At 43.3% G+C, this 13,491-nt stretch overlaps 1 protein-coding gene and 1 pseudogene across 1 annotated transcript in view; both read right to left on the bottom strand.

The window, feature by feature from the left end:
* Positions 1–13,491, bottom strand: part of SGCD (sarcoglycan delta) — a 414,336-nt gene that overhangs the window by 371,689 nt on the left and 29,156 nt on the right. The gene's annotated exons all lie outside the window — the stretch shown is intronic.
* LOC137759715 (protein lin-28 homolog A pseudogene) lies at positions 6,877–7,492 on the bottom strand (annotated as a pseudogene).

Below are 13,491 nucleotides of genomic sequence, written 5' to 3'. Positions count from 1 at the left end.
GGCATGAGACCTTAAACAGATCACTGATCCCCAGCTGCCCCTTCGGTCAAAAGTGTAAAATTAAATTACTCCTGCCATATCTTTCCCATGGGGATGCTTGTAGAGAATCACAAAACGCAGTAGATGTGAACCAACTTTCTAAGGTGCCAAGAATGTTTACAAACCTAAGGGATGTTATGAGGATAGAATGAAGTTCTTTTTTCTTTTATTGTGTCTCTCGGTAAGTCGTAGGCACCTAAAAATGCTTCTTGAAATTAAGTGATGATTATGCCCACATGGTGATGATAATGATTTTATGGATTTTTTAATTGTTAGATTTTGTGGAGGGAACCACACCTCAGGGCTCCATCACAGTGTCTGCTCACATTAGGTTCTTAGTAAGTGGCTATTAAATGACTCAGTGCTCTACACTGTATTGTTTTCCACTGGAAAAGGCTTAAACTGACCCCAAGTTCCACTCACTAACTCCTCCTGTAACAATGAACACAGAGCATCTACTGTTAGCAAATCAATTGTTAGGAGATGCTAAGAAGTGTTCCACTTAATAAAGCTGACCGATAATTAAAAGCTGACTAATATGCGTACTTTTATGTATACTACAAGCATTCCAGTTAGAAGGTTTCTCTATTAAATATAGAAAGGCTATGATCCTACTGAGGATTTTTTTTCCTATTCTTTAAATCCTTATTTATCAAAGCAACTCCTTATTTATTTAGATGATTCACATGTGGCTTAGTAAAGGCAGAAAAGTAATTCAAAAGTCAACCAAACCATGAGTCTTATAACACAGGTGCTGGTTCTGTAGTTAGTGTGACTCCTTAAAGTATTCAAGAAGCTAAAACTGCTTGAAGTAGTCAATGACTGAACCAGTAAGGAAGTAGTTATAAAATGTCCACTCCTTGTTATTCCTAGCTACACAATGACCATCAGTGCCACTGAAAATTCTGCAAGTAAATACATTACTGGTTATGACACATTTATTTTATTTTTTGACAGTAAACATTTCTGAATAAAGTTACAAGCATAAATTTTCAAGTTCGACATATTTGTACACATGCATGTATATGTACACGTAGTGTGTCCTTGTATACGTAGTATGTATACAGACATAAAAACTATATACTAACCCTATTAGTTACTAGCTGAAGAAGTTGGGGAGGTTCAGCAAGCTCTGGGCCTTAGTTTTCTCATAGCTAAATGGGAGATAACAGCACCCTGCCTCACAGGGTCACTGTGAGGAAAGAAGAGAGAACTCAGGTAGGCACTCAGCACTACGCTCAGTACAACGTGTGGTGTGTGCCTGGTCAGTAGCAGTTGTTGGTGTTGGTGTTGTTGTTGGTGGTGTGGCAGATAGTACAGATCTTCCTCAACTTACAATAGGGTCACATTCCGAAAACCTCACCATCTGTTGAAAATATCTTAAGTCGAAAATGCATTTAATACACCTAAGCTACCAAACATCACAGCTTAGCCTCGCCAAACTTAAATGTGCTCAGAACACTTACACTAGCCTACAGTGGGGCACACTCATCTAACACAAAACCTGTTTTATAATAGAGTATGGAATATCTCATGTAATTTATTGGATACTGCACTGAAAGTGAAAAACAGAATGGGTGCAAGTGTATATAGGGTGTTCACCCTCGTGATGGCATGGTTGACTGGGAGCTGTAAGCTGCAGGTCAGTGTTACCAGACAGGACCGTACCACACATCTCTAGCCTTGGAAAGGCTCAAAATTCAAAACTGGATCTACTGCATTCACATCATTTTTGCAACATCATAAACTTGAAAAATCCTAATTCGAACCATCCTAAGTTTGGGACCATCTGTACTTTCCAACGATGGCCAGAACCCTATCTCTGCATTCGTTTCCAGAAGCCACCATACAAATTACCGCAAACTGATAGCTTAAAACAAAAGAAATTCATTCTTTCACATTTCTAGATGCCAAAAGTCTGAAATCAAGGTGTCAGCTGGGCTCCACTCCCTCTGGAGGCTCTAGAGGGGACTTCCTTCTTTGGCTTTTCCATCTTCCAGAGGCTGTGGGCATTCCTCATGGCCGCATCACTCCAACCTCTGCCTCTATGGTCATACTGCCTGCTCCTCTTCTGTCTATGTCAAATATTTCTCTGTCTGACTCTTACAAAGATACCTGTCATTGGATTTAGGGTCTGCCTAAATAATCCAGGGTGATAGCCTCATCTCAAGATCCTTAACCTAGAAAAGGTCAAAGAAGGTAACGTTCACAGGTTCCAGGGATTAAGCTGAAGACTTATCTTTTGGCGGCCACCATTCAACCCACAACAATCTCCCATCCTACAAGCTCCTCTAGAACCTTGCAACTCCCCCATGTAGAGGGGATTCTGTGTGCCTTCCCCCTGAATCTAGACAGGATTTTGTGTCTGCCTTCACTAACAGAGTGATGTAGGAGTGATGTTACCTGACTTCTGAGTCTAGGTCATAACAGCATTAGGCACTTCTACCTCATTTAAGTGGAACATGCATCCTGGAACCCAGCCACCATGAGGACAGGAAGCCCACATTAGCCCACATGGAGAAACCACGTGTAGGTGTTCTGGCCTGCAGAGGTCACAGTTCACAGACAGCATCAACTGGCCACCCATATAAGTCAGCAAGCCTCTAGATGATTCTAGCCCCAGCTGTTGAGTCAACCCCAGCCTTGGAGTCTCCCTAGCTCAGGTGCCAGACATCGTGGGGGCAGAGAGAAGCCATTTCCACTGAGCTCTGCCCCAACTGGAGTCCTGAGCAAAATAAATTATTACTGTTATATTTAGCTGTTAAGTTTTGGGGTGGTTTGCTGCATAGCAATAGATAATGAGACTAATTACTCATTAAATAATTGAATGGGTTAAGATGAGAAAGTAAAAAAACAGCACATGAGATATACATCCTGGTATTTAGCACCTTGGATTTTTGTCTAACTAAATACAGTGTGAGCACACATAAATACACACACACTTTTAGAGGAAAAAGCGACTCAGTCTCTCATTCTGAGTCAAAGAGTATAGGAGGATCCCTTAATTAGAAACCATATAAGCTGTAGAGGACCACTTGTAGAGCATCATTTGGTCAACCTGCATATTTTACAGGTTTGAAGAATAAGGCTCAGAAGTGGTCCCTGACCCTCCCCGCTCAATACAGCTCTTCGCCCATCAAAGGTCCACCTTGCTCCTCACTGGGAAGATGAAAAATCTATCACAGCCTCACTACCTACCCAAGTAGAAATACTGAAAAGAGGAGAGGAGGAAGAGAACGGGTATGAGGAAAAAGAACAAAGCTGCTAGAAATGTAGTTATTTGCGGCCACCTGTTCATCAGATTATGAGAACCTTTCTGTTAAATTGAGGGTTTTTTTGGGCCTTGAGGTTTTTAAGGTGGTTTTTCCCACCTTAAGGCTATGGATCCAGGTCTTAAAAACTGTCCAGGGCATGGAAAGGAAAGGCACAAATTGTTGTATAGAGGGAAATGAAAAACTTCTCTGTCCATGTTGACATTGCATGCTCTCCAAGACCTATCTAAGAGGTAGGCTTGAGGATTCTAGACCTGTTTTGTAACAAAGACCTTTCTGCAATGGTGGAAATGTTTTCTATCTGCTCTGATGATGATGGTGCCTACTAACCCCATGTAGCTATTGACTGTGTGCGACACGGCTCGTGTGACTCAGGAACTGAATTTTTCATGTGACTTAATTTTGATACCATATTAGACAATCAGTTCTAGACAAAGTATTTACAAAGCCACTCTGAACTTAGAAATTCTAACTAGTGACACAGGCAACCCAACTGACTTGAAACTTCATATTCATGACTGTGTCTCTTTCTACAGTCTAAATAAGGTCCTGTCTGCTATGGAAGGACTGGTCCTTAAGTTCACAGTGGTAATATGCCTCTTGGGATTCAGAACTTCTCTCCTATGATTGCTTAATGCCTCAGCAAGAGTGCAGAAATTCCCAAGATGTGGTCACAACTTCCGACTTCTGAGAGCCATTCAGAGTTCACAGCTGCATGACCAAAAATACCTAAAAATTCCATGTGTGAGCAGCTATGTGCGATGGAAAAAGAAATACTTTCAGGGAGATTTTCTGACATTATTTTTCTCAATTCTAGCATCACACACAAAAAAAAGAATTTGTTTTTTCAGTACCAGTAAGCCTTTATTCATTGTATTTTCCCAAGCAAAAGAAGGGGAAGGGAAAAGGGTCAGCATGTGTGTTACAAAATGATAGCAAATGGGAAAGGAAGTACCTGGCACAGCAAAATCAACCATCAAACACTGCCCAGATGGGGTCGCCAAAGCCCAAGGGGGCTCAGTCTCCTGCAGTTCAGTAATGAGGGGAAGGGATGAGGGAAAGAACAGGTACATGCTTTTCTACCCTCCCTCCTTCCCCATAAATTCAAGATTTCACACAAAGCCTTGGTTTCTAGCAGTAAACATGGAGTTACATTCGTCCATCTCCTATTAAACAATCTTGTGGCCACTTCGACATAAGTTTCTTGCACCTGCATATAAGTTCCTGAGTGACTTGCCTATACATTCATCTTTCCTTTCGTGGTCTCCCAACCCCACTTTCTACATGGAAGGCCCCCTCATTGCTCCTCTCTACCCTAGGATTAGAGATTAAAGTAGGTTTTAATCCATCCAAAGACAGCAGTCTGTTTGGCATGAATCACATCAAGGTTTTAATCCATCCAAAGACAGCAGTCTGTTTGGCGTGAATCACATCATGGCTCAGGAGACTGGGAACAAGGGATGGAGAGTTCTTAGCTTCTTCAGGATTTTTGCACAAGTCATTTAATCACAGACACCCCACAAATTAAACGTATAGGTATATGGACTATTTTGGGAGGGCACAAAGGGGGAAAGGAGAGGGGGTAGGAATCCAGTTTCTAGGACAGAAGATCTTGTTTGAAATAGGAAACAGGGGAAGGGGAACACAAAAGAAAGTGTGGTTCAAGACCTCCCACTTCAAGAAGGGGGGCCCCCAAGCTTATGTTTCAGATCTTTTTGGCTGGTGTAGACCCTTTGTCAAAGATGCTTTGGCTATTTTTCTCAATATAAAAAGAAGTTTGTAAACAATAAAACCTCAAAAGAACATGCAGAAGACCAACACATTATATTTATACAAACTAGGCCACCTAGCAATCACCAAATCAGCTACTTGTGAAGTCCTACGAAGCCCAGACAAATACAATAACTAGAGGGGGGCAGCAATTGGGGGAGACAAGAACCCAGGATCAGACACACATCACTCAATGCATTCTATTGCATTTACCCCATTACAACACAGTGAGGTAGGTTTGCAGTGATCTCACAGCATGTAAACGACACTCCCTTTTCTCCTTTAGCTACCATGACGCTAATCACTGCTGCAGCAGGGCAGTACACTGGCTCTGGGAACCACAAAGAAGCCATCGCCGATGGTCCCTCTGGAAGCCAAGGAGGAAAAGCCCAGAATTGTTAAAGATTACAGATCTTGTCCTTGCTTCATATATCCATCCCTGGGCAGCTCAAGATGGGTACAGAGGCATCGTTCTTAAAACCTGTCCTTACCAACTCACAGTTTTTACAAAAACATACACAATAGACCCTGTTGTGTATGGTAGGCCTAGCCCAATCCAGTGAAGGATGGATCTGGTATGTAAAGCGAGTCCTGTGCCCTGGGATTAGAGGTCTGGAACAGGAATCCTTTATCACACATACAGATGACCTCTGCCTAATCTTGGCTTCCCCTCTCTGCACCTTTTACCAGCCCAGCCTCTCCTAACCTCCCTGTAACACCTTTTCCTGTTCAGACCAATTTCCAATCTTTCAGTAGAAGGAGACCAAGTCATGAGGCAATCCAGTTAAAACCTAGTCTCCCATGAAACACTGAAGATGGAGGGGTTTCAAGAGGACACTATGGCAGAAAAGCCAGCTCTAGTTGGCAAAAATGAGGAGTTCAATAGGCTATACGCTCCAAATAGTTGTTCTCTCTGGAGATACAGCAACAGAAAGTATTCCTGCTGTGCAGACCCGGAGCTGCTGCCGACTTATCCCTGAGATTGCGCACATACCTGAGAACACAGTGCAGGAATGAGGGCACTCATTAAATTAGATTAAAATACACAAAAATATAAAACCAGAATAATTATATTATGAAAAAAAAAGTTAAGTGCACAAGATATGTCATTCACACACAGCTAGTGCACTTGGCATCCTGGAGAAAGTGGGACCCAAGGTACAGTCATCCAAGGGAGCAAACAAATAAAATTGCATTGGCCCAGAACGGGGTGGGAGTGAGCTTAGAAGCAGCAGGTCTGCGACCGTTCCCTGCAACCGTTCTTCTGCCTATCATGACAACCCACTGCTTGGGACAGTGGTCAGCGCTCTATCCCAGGAGGGGTTTATGTGGAGACAAGATGTGGAAAACCCTGCCATACCCCTGAGATATTTCCTCCCACAGAATGTAGTGGCTTGTGGGTTGGATCCATCAATCTGGTCTCATGCTTAATCTTTTCACTCTGGCATGGGAAATATTATTCCACATCCTTCTTTAAGAGTAAAACAACGTCCCTATCCAGGCCACTTTCAAAAGCTGGAGATTCTGGGGGTGGAGACTCAGATAAGGCATGCAGGAAGGGTTACCCCGCAAAGCCCTCACATGCATTTGGATAGAGCATGATTGGGGTTTCTTTGCCTCACCCCTTCCCCCCACCAAGAGGGAAGAGGGGGTGACACTGTAGATCCTGGCCTGAGATATATGGCAGTGCCAGCTGCCACCTACCACACTGTCCCCCCTTTTCTCCACTCTGCCGATTGACGCCTGTTCCTCAAAGCTTTCTGATCACGAACGGATAGCCCCCACCCACTGTGGCTCAATTCTGGGCCTCTGGGAGCATGGCAGGGCCATGGATCTCTTCTTCCTCCTCCGGAAAGTAGGCTGGCTTTCCCTGTGAGCTGGGAGCTTGCTGGGCCTTCAGTGGACACGAGGCTACCATATGGTTGATGCTCTGGCTGAAGTGGCACCCTTTGGGCTGGAGTGGTAGTTTGCATTCCTTGGCATGATGGTCTAGACCTCCACAGTTGTAGCACCCATCTCCCTTTGATCTGCGTTTCTGCATGTTCTTCCCTTTGGGCCGCCTCTCACTCCCAATACAGGACACCCCGCCAGGGCTGGTGACTCGGATAGCTTCCAGGCCCTTGGCGGACTTCTTAAAGGTGAACTCCACGGCCTCACCCTCCTTCAGGCTCCAGAAGCCCTCCACGTGCAGCTTACTCTGGTGCACAAAGACATCCACCGGGGCGGGGGGGGGGGTCGAGTGCGACCCCCGCGCGGGCTGTCACGGACAGGAAGCCGAATCCCACGCGCACGTTGAACCACGTACAGATGCCGGCTCCGCGCAGCAGCTGCGGCTCCTCGGCCGCCCGCGCCGCGTCCTCCTGCGCCTCAGCGCCAACACCTGCAAACTGCTGGTTTGACACAGAGCCCATGGTAGTCGGCTGAGCCCGAGCGGCCCCGGGCCCCTGGTCGGCCGGCTGCTGGCCCCAGAGAAGTCCGGAGGCAAAGGTCAAAAACTGAATTTTGAGTGTACGAGAAGGATAGTATGTGGGAAAGGTCATGAATATTATCCAAATAGGCTAACGTTGCATAGTGATTTATTTATAATTGGCACTCAAGTTTCCCAGTGTGACCTCTCAAGAGTGTCTACAATTTGCATCCTGTTGAACTCGACTAGCGTCAGCCCCCCACTCTCCTCCTTCCCCAACCTGTCCTTTCTCTCCAGCGGCCGGGCTCTCAACACCGGAACCACAGTGTCTGAGGCGTCCCATCAGAGTTTCACACCCATGCTTCCAGGCTACAGTCACCACTCAGAAGGCTTTCTCCATCCTTTAAGACTCAACCCAAGGAGTCTTCCAGGGCCTTTTAGCTTTAGCTAATTTCTTTTTTCACACTCCCTTAAAAGATTTGTCATTTGGGGGAACGTATTGTTTTTTCTTCCTAGTAAATTATGATCTATTAAAGTAGAGGATTATATAGATAATTATATAATATAGATTATTATAATCTTTAATGACCAGACAAACCAGTGTACTGCACAGTGTGCTTAAGAAATACCAATTGAATTGCAGCAAATGTGCCCAATAAATTGTACAAATTTGTAACAAGCTTGGTTCACAGCATTTTGCAGCAATTATAAGGACCAAAATCATCCTTGAGGATTTGCATTCTTGCAAAAGGTATAAAACACGGTAAGCTTCAAACGAAACAGGACATGACAGAGCTGTATCCCAGGACTATTCATGGAACAGAGTGGATTTCTGTCCTTTGTTTTTCTGCATTACAATGTTCATGCTGCCTTAAAAAATAACATTTTTGGCCATTTTTCAGCTTGATGAATTTGAGCTAATGGATGAAAAAGTGACTGTCAGAGACAGAGCACTGAGAGATGGAAGGAAGCACAGTGTTCTCAATATGAAAAGCCTTTCCAAGGTCCCAAGTGACGCTGGTGTCTGAGCTGAAGCAAATGCTACTCACACACACAATATATTCATTAACAGTGTTAAGGGAAAAGTATAACTAAAGCCAATAATATCATTTTCTCCCATTTGCTGAGCAAATCTGTATATTAACTAGGATGATGTCTCCTGCTTCTCTTCTATTTCACACTCCTGACTCATGTAATTAAAATATAGCAGGCAGTTGATACACAGGAAGGAGTGTCTGTATTAAAAATACCTTTTCATAATCAAATTTAAGCACTCATCTTATTTATGATCTGTCTACCTTAATAAATCAACTAATACTTCATTTTAAAAGCCATATAAAGCTCTATTAACCCACCTTTATACACTTTAATTTAAAGTGACGGGCTATTCATAATTTTTTTCCCATTCATTTACTCAGTAAATATTCTAAATATCTACTACATGCTAAGCAACATATTTAAAGCTGTGGATATAAAAATGAATAGTTTAAGGTTACAGTCGCTATAGGGGAAACAGACAGGAAAATAAAATAGCGCCGTACTGCACGTCCCCCCCGCTGCAGGACACCAGGTGCAGCAAATACAAAAGAGGGAGTCTTCACCTTAACCTGGGAGGACTTCTGACAAAACATAAGAAATAAGAGAAAAGCTTAAAAAGGGCAATGTTTATCGAAGATCAAGTGCAGGTGTGATTTTCAAGTGAATTTCTGACCTAGCGGGAGGGAAGTTCTGGCCTGGCTGCTCAACAAGCAGGACTCTTGACTCCATGACTTCGCCCACTCAGGTCACAACTGATAAGGCATCTCACGTGACATATAAGCAAGTACAATGTGGTGTGCACAATCTGCTGAGCCAGTGCAGTTCCCTCTCTGGGATTTCACCTGGGTAACAACAACAGACTGGGGCAGGTAGAGGTGGGAGCTGAAGGGGAAAGTCATTACAGAGAAAAGGTCAAAGGCACATGCATGTTGAAGATGCAAGGAAGCAGGAAACCTGAATAAACACAGGAGGTAACTGGTAGCACCACAAAGGTAGAGGGATCCTGGTGTGCCAACAGAAACAAATGTTCCAGGGCAAGACCAAGGCCACGTGGTCCAGGAAAGCCAGAAGGTGGGCATCCCCAGAGCTGCCTTTGGTTCCTGCCAGTGAGGCTGTGAGGTCCACTCATGCATCCAGGAGACCCCCTTTCCTGTTCCCTCTGCATGTGTATCCTCACTCCCCTCTACTTGAGTTAGTTTGACTGGGTAACGGTGCCTCGAGCCTTCTCCAAACAGATGATGTATTAGCGTTCTGAGTTACGGAACACACAGCCCATTCTCCCTGGCTTTTACTGTTTTACAATGTGTCCAATTTACAAATATTAGAATGCCTTCCTCTGACCCTCAGTGGATCTTTATCTTACTTTAGGGTAAATAAATCATGTTTTAGACATTGCACTGAACAAATTCAATTTGTCTTCGTGAAAAATAGCACTTGGAAAATGGGCAACGTGGTGTACTGATTAAGCGCGTGGGCTCAAGAGCCAGCCTCCCTGCGACCCTATCCCAGCTTCATCACTCACTAACGGCGTGACCTTGGACAAGCTACTGCACTTCGTGGAGCCTCCTATTCCCCATCTGTAAAATATGGGTAACAGTGGTACCTACCTCATAGGGTTTTTATGGGGATTATACAGGAAAATTTAAAAATTCTGTACAAGTTTTTATTCAACAAGTGGATATTCATTTCTTAAATAATCACAAATACAGTGGTGTGAATTTTGTAATTTTGATGAATGGCAAGAGAAAGAGAAGTTAGGGGATCTATGAAACACAGGTATAGCTAGCTATAATTTATCAAGGACCTATCATGTGCCCAGCACTGACCAGGTACTTGACATCCATCATCTCATGAATGTGGTCTGCACAAAACTGTCAAATGTGTTTGACAATTCACAAACACATATTGAAAGCCGACTGCATACCAGGCACTGGGTCATGCCTACAAAGATGAATAGAACGTAATCCCTGCTCCTGAGAAGTTCCCGGCATGGCTGGAGTGCTGAAGCTGGGGCAGGCAACCTCGCGTCTACTTTGGTTCAATCATCTGCAAAATGAGGATGTGTGAGGAAGTGACTCCTTAGGTTCCTACTTCATCTAATGATGAATAATTTCACACCCACTGGACTAAGAGATCATGCCACCTACTGAAAATCCCCAAGCCTTTTAAGTTTTTCCACTCAGTAACCACTTGTGCTAAATGACAGTGTAGACGATCAGTACTGCAGTATTTGGGGAGGTCTTTGAGGCCAAGTTATTTGGATTGGGCTGCTGGAATGCTCTGTCAGAAGCATCAGCCCTCTAGAGAGTGAGATCTCACATGGTCAAGGCGAAGTTCAAAAGACAAAATTGTAGTGTTCAAACCGGAAGATGCCTTGCAGTCCTCAAGGACACCTGCTTCAATGCAGTCATTTCTTTACTGAGCCCCAGAGGGAAAGGTGATGTAGTTCATGGCCCACTAGGTGTCCAGTTCCTTGACACTTGCGCTAGGGCTTTCTGCACTGCCCCACGATATGTCACACAGATGAATAAACCAGGCTCCACACTCAGACTGCTTGGATTCAAATCTCTACTCTGCCACTTTTTAGCTGTGTGATCCCAAATCCAGTTATTGAGCCTCTCTCCTCCCTGTGAAGTTGGTATCATAATAGTACCTAGCCACATAAGGATTAAGTTAGGTAATACTTATAAGTTGCTATGGCATAGAGTCTGGTGCAAAACAAGCCTTCAGTAAATGATGATGATGATGGTGATGGTGATGATGACGATGATAATGGCAAACACTAACATAAGGCACTTACTGTGTGCCAAGCTCCATTTCTAAGCACTTTACACGCATCACCTCATTTATTCTTCATAACAATCCTATGAACAGGTAGGTATTGCTATTACTCCCAGTATATTGCAGCACAGAGAGGTTGTGAAATTTGCCAACATAAGTAGCAGAACCAAGAGCATGCGTCCAGAGTCTGAGCCCCTAACCACTGCCATGTGGTATGGGGTCTCGCATGACTTTCTGTTGCCGGCACGGACTCTTCCTATGGGTGAGTGGCTGCTATACGTACACGCTTAACGTGCATTAACTCATGGAGTCTACACACCAACCTATGCCACAGATAGTATTATTAAGTTTATATTAAATGTTTACATAAACATAACAAGGGGCTAAAACAGAAGGTGAAGGCCGTGAAGGGAGAGGGTCATCGGCTGCAGTGCAAAGAGAACTGAGTTAAGGACTGAACAGCCAGAACTACTGCAAACTACTCCAGGCAGGAAATGTCAGTGGATGTCTCGGCTGGGGGAGGGAAATGTGTGATCGGAGGACACGGGGTGGGTAACAAAGATGATGAACCATTCTGGCAGCTTCAGAGTTTTGTTGAAAATCCAGGTCATCGCAGCAGTTATCAGGAGCAGGTAAAGCGTGGTGGAAAGGGATGGGCTTTGAAGTCAAGCACCCGTTCTTTTACTTACTAGCTCTGTCTTCTAGGAAGTCACTCAACTTCTCTGAGCCTTGGGTTTTATCTTACTAAAATGGAGATTATAATACCTAATTTGTAGAGTTGTTTGGAAAATTAAAAGAGAGATTTTTTAACTGCCAAGCACAATGACTGGCACGGAACACACTTAATAAATTCTAGTCCTCTTGTAAAGTACAGTGTGTGATAAACTAGGACAGGTTAACCTACAGGTGTTTATAACATAGGTAAACCAAACACTCCTCCAAGTAGGGAAAAATAATAAAGAGTAGGAGAGAATAATGCTGTCCTGATTAATAATGAACACCAGAATAATCTGCTAAAAGCAGAGGAGAGGAAATTCATTTTTCTTCTGATTTACATTTGGGACAAAGAAAACTTGGTTGGACGTTTTTCCAGATTGTTATAATGTAAGGACTCTTCCAGCATATACCCCTGGGGATGGCAGAAAATGCAAGTCTGACAGAAAAGAAAATTCTGGATGTCCAATCTTGGATAAATTGCCAAGTCCTCAGAAACACTTTCAGATGACATCGCTGTCTTAGTTTGTCATTACTCAGAGGGTTTGATTACAGTGTGAGCTTTTCCAAATGCCAAATTATCAAACATTCCAGGTGTACAAAATAATCACCGTTTCCTATTGACAATCCTTGCATAAAGTGCTTAACTGTTATCACATTGATTTCCTATGTTCGTTCACCCCACCATCACCAATGTAACATCGGTTAATACTGCATTCTTTCTCAAGATCTTCACTGTCAGTAAATTATTGTTTGTGGAAAAGAATTATAATTGTAAAAGAATGTGTATTATACTGTAATTGATAGAGAATATGCTTTTAACGTACAGGGAAAGACCAATTTTCTGACACTTCAGCTCTATCTGCTTAAAAGCATTACTGCTATAAAGCACCAATTATGGCTAACCATGGCATTATTCTCACTTTAGTAAGTAGTTGGTTTCGTAAAGCTTTAAGAACTCTCAACTATGGCAATCAATTTAGTTAACTACAGGAAATGGCCTATTTCATATAGATTATTACCTTAACATCATATTGCTCCCCAAGGTCACATACATTCAGAGTGAACTGTCACTCAATATACATTTACATAGACCTCTCACTATTAAGCCTGCCAGATAAAGCAAACTCGAGAAGCCATATTTATATAATATCACGGTTATCAGGGTTTGAGTTCATATTCTCCACCACATCCACCTTCAAATCTTTCAGGTTCTATAAATTAACTTTACCCCAAACTAGCTAAAAATAATAAAAATAGCCCCAAACAGGGAATTAGGGGGATTCGCGAGTCCCAGCTAAGTTCCAGTGGGAAGGTAATGAATTCTTTCCTGTTTTATTTTGGTCCTACCATCCAACCATCTCACCAGCCAGAACCCGGGGGTATTCCAGAATGTCTTCCAATCCCTCAACTCTTACATCCAAGCAGTAGTTGAGGTGTGTTGCTTCCATCTTTTACATGTCTTCTGAA

Source organism: Eschrichtius robustus, chromosome 2 (assembly GCF_028021215.1).
Source record: "Eschrichtius robustus isolate mEscRob2 chromosome 2, mEscRob2.pri, whole genome shotgun sequence".
NCBI classification, from domain to species: Eukaryota; Metazoa; Chordata; class Mammalia; order Artiodactyla; family Eschrichtiidae; genus Eschrichtius; species Eschrichtius robustus.
Note: the sequence above shows the minus strand (reverse complement) of the source record. Positions and strands in the feature narration are given on the sequence as shown.